This window comes from Phacochoerus africanus, chromosome 15 (genome assembly GCF_016906955.1).
Source record: "Phacochoerus africanus isolate WHEZ1 chromosome 15, ROS_Pafr_v1, whole genome shotgun sequence".
NCBI lineage: Eukaryota > Metazoa > Chordata > Mammalia > Artiodactyla > Suidae > Phacochoerus > Phacochoerus africanus.
In genome coordinates, this window is record NC_062558.1 from 51,725,586 (window position 1) to 51,733,158 (window position 7,573).

Sequence of the window (7,573 nt, forward strand, 5' to 3'; positions counted from 1 at the left end):
GGGTTTTGGGGACTTCCTTTGCCCTGGCTGGGAAGTGGACCAAGGACTGGGAAGTGGACCAAGGTCATGCTCTGCACCCAGCCTCTGGGCTCCAACACCTATGACACCACCAGAACCTCTAGACCAGCCTGTGGCTTCCAGGCTGCCGGGGGCAGGCAGTGGGGGATAGAATGGAGGCAGGGACACGGCTGTGCGGTTCAAAGCAGCAAGCTTGGAGTTCCCATCGTGGCACAGTGGTTAATGAATCCGACTAGGAACCATGAAGTTGTGGGTTTGATCCCTGGCCTTGCTTAGTAGGTTAAGGATCCGGTGTTGCCGTGAGCTGTGGTGTAGGTTGCAGACGCAGCTCGGATCCCCTGTTGCTGTGGCTCTGGCGTAGGCCAGCGGCTACAGCTCCGATTTGATCCCTAGCCTGGGAATCTCCATATGCCATGGGAGCGGGCCTAGAAAAGGCAAAAAGACAAAAAAAAAAAAAAAAAGAAAGAAAAGAAAAGAAAAGGCAGTAAGCTCTTGTAACAAAAGTCTCCCTTTTGGGCCTTTCATCTTCCCCACCACTCCAAAGTTCACCCAGCCAGCAAGAGGCAAGTGATCTCACCCACCAGCCAACCAGCTGCTAGGTTACTGACCATTCACACCCTCCCGGCACTGACCCTGGGTGCCCAGCCCAGGTGTGTGGGCAGTTAGCTTCCCGGGTCAGCTTTGGTCAACAGGAGGGGGCAGGTGGACAATACCCTCCATCCTCCCCAGGCCTGCTCATTGCTGCCCCTCCCCACAGCTTCCCAGCCAAGGAGCCCACTGCCCACCCGCCTTTCCAGCTGGCCCGCTGATGCCCACTCAGGACCGTGTGGTGGAGCTGCAGGCGCCCCCAGGGAGGCAGTGGGAGATATTTTTCTTAATAAGGCCCCACATGGCTGATAAATGTCAGGATCACACTCGCTGATGCGCCTGAGCCACTCACCCTACAGGGAGACGGTTAATTTATCTCAGTAACTGGGTGCAAGTTATAAAAATGGTAATTTCTTGGCAATTCAATTACGTGTTTTCATTGTTACCCTAGGTAATCAAGGAAATGATTATTAAAGAAAGTCTGTGGGGAGGGTTGTGCGGGTGGACGGTGTCTGAGGACAGAGGAGAACGGGGTCTGCAGGGGGCAGGTGGGTGGGGTGGGGCTAGGCTGCTGGCCTCTGTCTCCACCGAGCTGGTCCCAGCTGGCCTGGCAGCGAGATGAAGTAGTGCCAGCTGCAAGGATGCCCAGCACCTGGTAGGGCCTTGTCTGACTCTCTCTGGGGCAGAAGTGTTTCCTTGTGGGGTTTGGACCTGATTTTCCCTGAGTGGTGTCTTGGCTCCAAATAGCATCCCCAGGATTAACGGTGCTAACAGCCAACAGCTCTAGGTGATGGGGAAAAGGTTTTATGGCCCCTCGGGTGAAATTGAACTTGCTTCGGACGCGTATTTCTGAGATGAGATTTTCCTCCCTGGCACAGGCGGCAGGTTTCATGCTAATTACAGCAGCATCTCATGGCAGCTTGTCATCTACCCTGCCTAGGGTCACTGCCAGGCTCCCTAATCTCAGCAGACCCTGGAGCTGGTTCTGGGGAGATGACCCCACCCACCTGGGCGGGAAGGTAAGGCTGTCCCAACAGTCACATGGGAGGGGCTGGCTGTCCCCATCCCCCACCCCTGCCCTGGCCCACAAGGGGGCTCCAACTGCCAGTCAGGATCCAGGAGGGAGGATGAGGCCCACAATCCTGAAAGGGGGCTTTTCCCAGAGTAATAACCTCCCATGCACTTGCAGTAAATACTAGGCTATTTTTTCCTTTTCCAATAATTGAACCTGTTTATTTTTAACTAAGATTAAATACCCTCTGTCAGCTCAAGATATACCATTGTCCTGTCAGGCCTGGTCAAGGCTCTCTTTCCTGCTGCCTCCTGGGGACAGCCCACCAGCAGGGAAGGGGCCAGCAGCTGGGGTGGGGATGGTGGACCATGACATTGTTTATCTGGGAAACTCTGGATCTTGGAGAATCAGTTTTCATCATCACTGCTGTCGCCATGACCATGACAACCACCTCCGCCACCACCAACGAATTACTCCAGACTTGGAGCCTCATGCGTATGGAGGTTCCCAGGCTGGGGGCCAATTGGAGCTGCAGCTGCCAGCCTATACCACAGCCACAGCAACGCAGGATTCAAGCCGCATCTGCGACCTACACCACAGCTCATAGCAACACCAGTTCCTTAACCCATTGAGCGAGGGCAGGCATTGAACGGCAACCTCGTAGTTACCAGTCAGATTAATTTCTGCTGGGCCACAACAGGAACTCCTATTTTGTTTTGTTTTTGGCCACATCGCAGCAGGTGGAAATTCCTGGGCCAGGGATCAAACCCGCACCATGGCAGTGACAACGGGGATCCTTAACCTGCCAAGGAATTCCCTCCATGCTGTTCTGATTGTACTTGAGGGCAGGCCAAGAGGGAAGAGAGGCTGCTCAGGCAGAACTTGAAGGAGTCAGGTCCTTGAGGAGCCATAGCTGAAGGACACCCCCGGTGCCTCCTCCTGTCTCAACACTGACCCAAGTCTACTTTGACCACATTGGGGCAGAGGAGGCTGCAGTGGGTGGGAGAAGGGGCAGAGGAACCCCTAATCCTCTGTCTGACCACACCCGCATCATACAGGCTGGCCTCCCCAGGGATAGGGAGTGTCTGGACCAGTGCCCAGCTGTCTCCCTGTGACCCCAGCCAGTGCTTGGGGAGCCGAGGGCCCCGGTGCTCAGCAGAAGCAGCCAGGGGAGTGTCGGCATGCAGAACCGGCCACTGGGTGGTTTCTTGCCTCTGAGCTTGGCTTGCTCATCTGTGACCTGGGAGAATGCATTGCCTTCCGGGCAGCGAGCCAGGAGGGCAGGGAGGATGCTTGAAGGGCCCCAGATGGGACCAGCCTTAGCTGGTGGCCTTCCTGGGTTGACCCTGAGAGTAGCGGGAAGTAATCAGGGATCTCACACCCAATGTGGCTCCAGGTAGTTGTCCCATAACACTACCCTATGGTGCCAGCTGTGTCTCCCCAGGGCTCCTAGGCCCCAGTCAGCTGCCAACACCACCATCCTGTCCATGCAGCTGGCCCCTGAACTCTAGGCTCCTGGTTTTTCCGCGCTGGTCTGCTGGTCCCGGGGCTGATGCCAGAGTTCCTGGGGACATTGGAGACTGCAGTGGGACTGAATGGCCAGTGAGGCCAAGTTGGTCTTGGAGCTGAGCATGCGCAGCAGATGGGCCTCAGAGAGGTGGATGGGTATAGAATGGGCCCATACCAGGGAAAGGGCCAGCCTCTGGTCCAGTGTTCAAGGTCTAAGGGGACATGGAGAGAGGATTGGGTCATGGGGCGGCCAGGACACACTTGTTGGGGGCAGCCCTGCCTTGCCTGGGCAGAGAGAGAGACTGTATGGAGCTGCATCAAACCTCTCTGGTGTTTGGGAAATACTAACAATTAAAGGTCTTAAATCTTCCTGACAATCCCGATGACCAGAAAATTAATATAAAGGCAGATAATAATTACTTAATGATTAATAACTACATTTAATAGTGTTCAAAGTAATTGCAATAAAGAAAAAGTTAAACGGAAACCCATCAGAATTGCTGGGGCTCCGTGAAGTGCGGGAACCTTGGTGCTAGGGGTGGATGAGCCATCGGGGACTGGCGTGATTCTGCTGGACTTCCCAGACCTGCACCCCAGGGGTGGATGTTTCCCATGCAGAGAGAGTAAGGACCCCATACCTGCAGGGGCTCTTGTCCAGTCACAGGTGAGATCAGGGGGCTCTGCCTTGTACATATAGGTGTCCTGGGTCTCAGGGCTGGTAGTCAGGGACATCCTCTGTCCCCATGGGCTGATTCTGGTCCTCTGACTGCCTGCAGCCCCTCTGGGCCCTGGGAGTACCCCTCCACCATCACAGTTACCCAGCCATCTCCTGGATCAGCACACAAATTCTCACTAAAGTGTGAGTGGTTACTCAGTGCTACCCTAATCCTCTAGGCCTGCAGTCTCATGAAGTCTTCACCTAAGGGAGATGAGGAGGCAATTCCAGGCAGAGGCCCTGTACTGGCCACCCTGAGTCTATGGACTCTGCCAGCCCTGAACAGCATGTCAGGATGCCCAAGCCCTGGTAGGTGCAGGACCTGAGGACCTGCTGCCCTTCACGAGAATCTTTTTTTTTTCTGATCTTGGTTTCTGGCCCCACCTGGCCAGACTGCCAGCTGACACTGCCCCTTGCCTTGGCCCCAAGGCAGGACCATCCTATTTATGCCCCTCTTCCAAGTCCTCACAGCTTCCAGAGCCCTCAAATCCACCTGGTCCCTTATCCAAGGCCAGTGCTGTTCCTGCCCTGCCTGCCACAAGGTGATGCTGGCACAGAGTGGGTTCTGGACAGGCAGATGGCCATTTAAACTGCTCCTGCCACTTTTGTGAGTGTTAAGTTTTTTGAAGCACAAGTGAAGAGAAGGTGGCAGCTGGAGAAACAAAGAGAAGCCGGCAGCCCCACAGGAGGGCTGGTGGGCGGACCTCTGTCACTCGGCATGGATGGATGGTTGCCATGGGCGATGGGCAGGCAGGTGTGGTCCTGGCCTCAGTCTCCCACTGTGGAGAGCGCCCCCTCCCTCATCACCCCCGTCCAGGGCACACATGGATGTATAAGCTGAGACCCTGAGGGCCCTTGGCCCCTGACCCCCAAGGCTCAGCCCCAGCCCAGGCCCTCAGGGCCAGAACCTCTTGACCTCTGGCCTGGGGTCACTGTCCCAAGGCCCCTTGGCCAGGGCCCTCTCATTAGCCATCATGGTTCTGGTCTGAGGTCAGCAGCCCTGAGGCCATTAGCAGGACGGCGGCTCCTCAAGGCCGATTGTGCATCATGGCTGCTCCATGGCCCTGCTACCCTCCTGCTCCTGGTGAATCCTTCCCAGGCAAGAATTGGCTCTCCACCCAAGTGAGCACCCAGTGGCTCTGGCCCTGACCCAGTGAGTGACATGGCTGGGTGGGTGGCCCTGCCCACAACCCACCCTCTCTGCCTCCTGTCACCACCCAAACCCCAACTCCTGGCTCAGCAGAGGGGAGCTAATGACCTTAGGCTGGGATGTTCCCAGGATGTACCCCAAGTTCAGGAGCCTGGGGAGGGTGGAAACATAGGCTTCCTGGGGGCTGGGAGGGGCCTGGTCCCTGTCTCTGCTCTGTAGGTGGGCTGCTCCCTGCAGCTCCGTTCCCTTGTCTGTAGGTGGTCTCAGTGACAGTGAGGCATTGCCTTGGGTACTGCTCCTTCTCGTTTTCTGGGGTCCTTGGGGGCCAAACCCTCCTGAGGGCAGCCTTCCTGCAGCCCTGGGTGGGGGCATGCTGGGTGTGCTGGTATTCTATCCCTACCTCCCTCCTACTGTGAGGAGGTGGAGCCCCACCTTGGGCCCAGGGTGGAGCAGAGGTGCTGGGAGTGGAGCCAGCTTTGCCCGGGAGCTGCCTCCCCTCCCCAACCCAGGGGTGGGGTGGACAGTAGGGGACAAGGCAGGCCCTAAGGACAAAGGGCCAAGGCCACACTTGGAGGACACACTTGCTGTGGGCGGGGACTGTCCCATGGACCCTGACTCAGCTCCCCTGGGCTTCAGAGGCTGGGGAGGGTGCTGCCCATGGCTGGCCTGGACCAGCATCAGAGACTTAGCAGGTAGGATATGGGGATCCCCAGGTGAGGGGGCCGAACGGTCCTTGGGCCCCTGCCCTGACCTGGACACCCTTGGGGCTCTTGGCACTGGGCCTGGACCCCACCCCCACAGCCTGGCAGACCCCATGGGGGCTCCATGACTACCCCCCTTCAGTCTTCAGATTCAGAGTCAGACTGGTGATCCAGTCCTAATTAGGCCTCCTTGTTCATAACTCATTCCTGCTAATGACCTTTCCTCCTTTGTGGCAGTAAAGCTGTCAGTGGGCTGGTGGGTGGGGGCAGCTGGGAGGCCTGCGGTTTCCAGGAGGGATGCGCTCTGGGAGGCTGGCTGTGGAGCTGTGTTCGGGGTCCCTGGCTCCTGGCATTGTCATGAGAAGCTCTGGAGGGTGGGCGGGGCCAGAAGCCTGTTCCAAAAGACAGCTGGGCGGGACTGGGAAGGGAGCCCAGGTGAGCCCTCTGAATCCTGTGGGTGGTCAGCAGGGGTGTGGCCTGGGCCTAGGGGTGGGGCCCTGGGGATGGTGAACAGGATGTGGATGAGGTTTGGAGGGAAGGAGGCCCTGGACCACACATTTGGGGCCATCCCAAGAGGAGATGGAGAGAAGAAATGGCACCCTTCCTGTGGGCCAGACGATAGGGTCATTATTCTCCTGCTTTATAGATGTGGAGGCACCCAGCTCCTGCCAAGACCCACCCATCCAGGGTCTTTCCTCAGGATCCAACACCCACTCCAGCCAATTCCCCCCTCGGGCTGAGAACCAGACAGGTCTGGGGCCAGAGCACACGGTGGCCTCTAGGCGGGTGGTCTCAGGCCAGGGACCTGGATGCTGGGTGTCATCCCCACCCACCTCTGGGGCAGGATGCCTGCCGTCCATCTGCCCCAGTCCCCTCAGCAGTTGGCAGAGAGGAGTCCTCCCGTCAGGCGCGGTCACAAAACTCCTAAGACTTAATTAAAATCAATCTCCAATTACTCACATGCCATTGACTCGGGTCTCGGCTGATGGGGAAAATATAATCACCGTTATGGGAAATGTCGATATTAGGGCGTGGACCATTTGTCTCCATATGGATAGAGCAGGCAAGGCTCTACTGCACTCCGGCTGGGGGCCACTCAGCCCTGGCTTGGACCCCGCGTCCAGACCCTTCCTGAAGGGATGGATCTTGACTCCCCCTGCTTCCCTGTCAGCCCCCTGCTGGTAGAGCCTCAGACGCACGGAGAAACAAGGGCTGTTGGCAGGCTTGCCAGTTGCTGAAAAGTATGCCTCCTGGGTGGCTCCATGGAGATGGCCCGGGTCCTCTTGCTGTTGCCATGGGGACCCCCTGGTGAGTCTCACTGGGTCCACCATTCCTGTCTAGTCAGCCCATGGTCTTGACATAAATTCCTTTCAGTCAAGTGGATTTTTAGGCCTGGACTCAGTCCTGGGGCCATTAGGGAGCAGCTGTCCAGTGACATGCATTGGACACCTTGGCCTCTGTGCCTCTCAGCTTACGCAGGGTGGTGAGGATGGAGAACAGGGCATATCAACAGAGGTGGAATATACGGGAGGAAGGAGGTGGCACAGTGGGACTGGGAGAAGTGGCTTAGACCACGGACCCTGGGGCCCTGGTCTGGCCCTGGAGCTCCAAGCCTGTCCTGTCCATGAGGGCTCAAGGGCTGTCCAGGGCAGAGGGAAACCCTGGGAGATAGTTAGGAATTGGGAGGAGTAACAGGGGCCATATCGTAAGCCACATAATCCAGTTTTCTGTTTTCCCCCGAAGAAATATAAACCCTTAACTCTCCTGCCCTAAAAATAAAAGATCAAGGAGTTCTCACCGTGGTGCAGCAGGTTAAGGATCTGGCGTTGTCTCTGTGGTGGTGAAGTTTCCATCCCTGGCCTGGGAACTTCTATATGCCA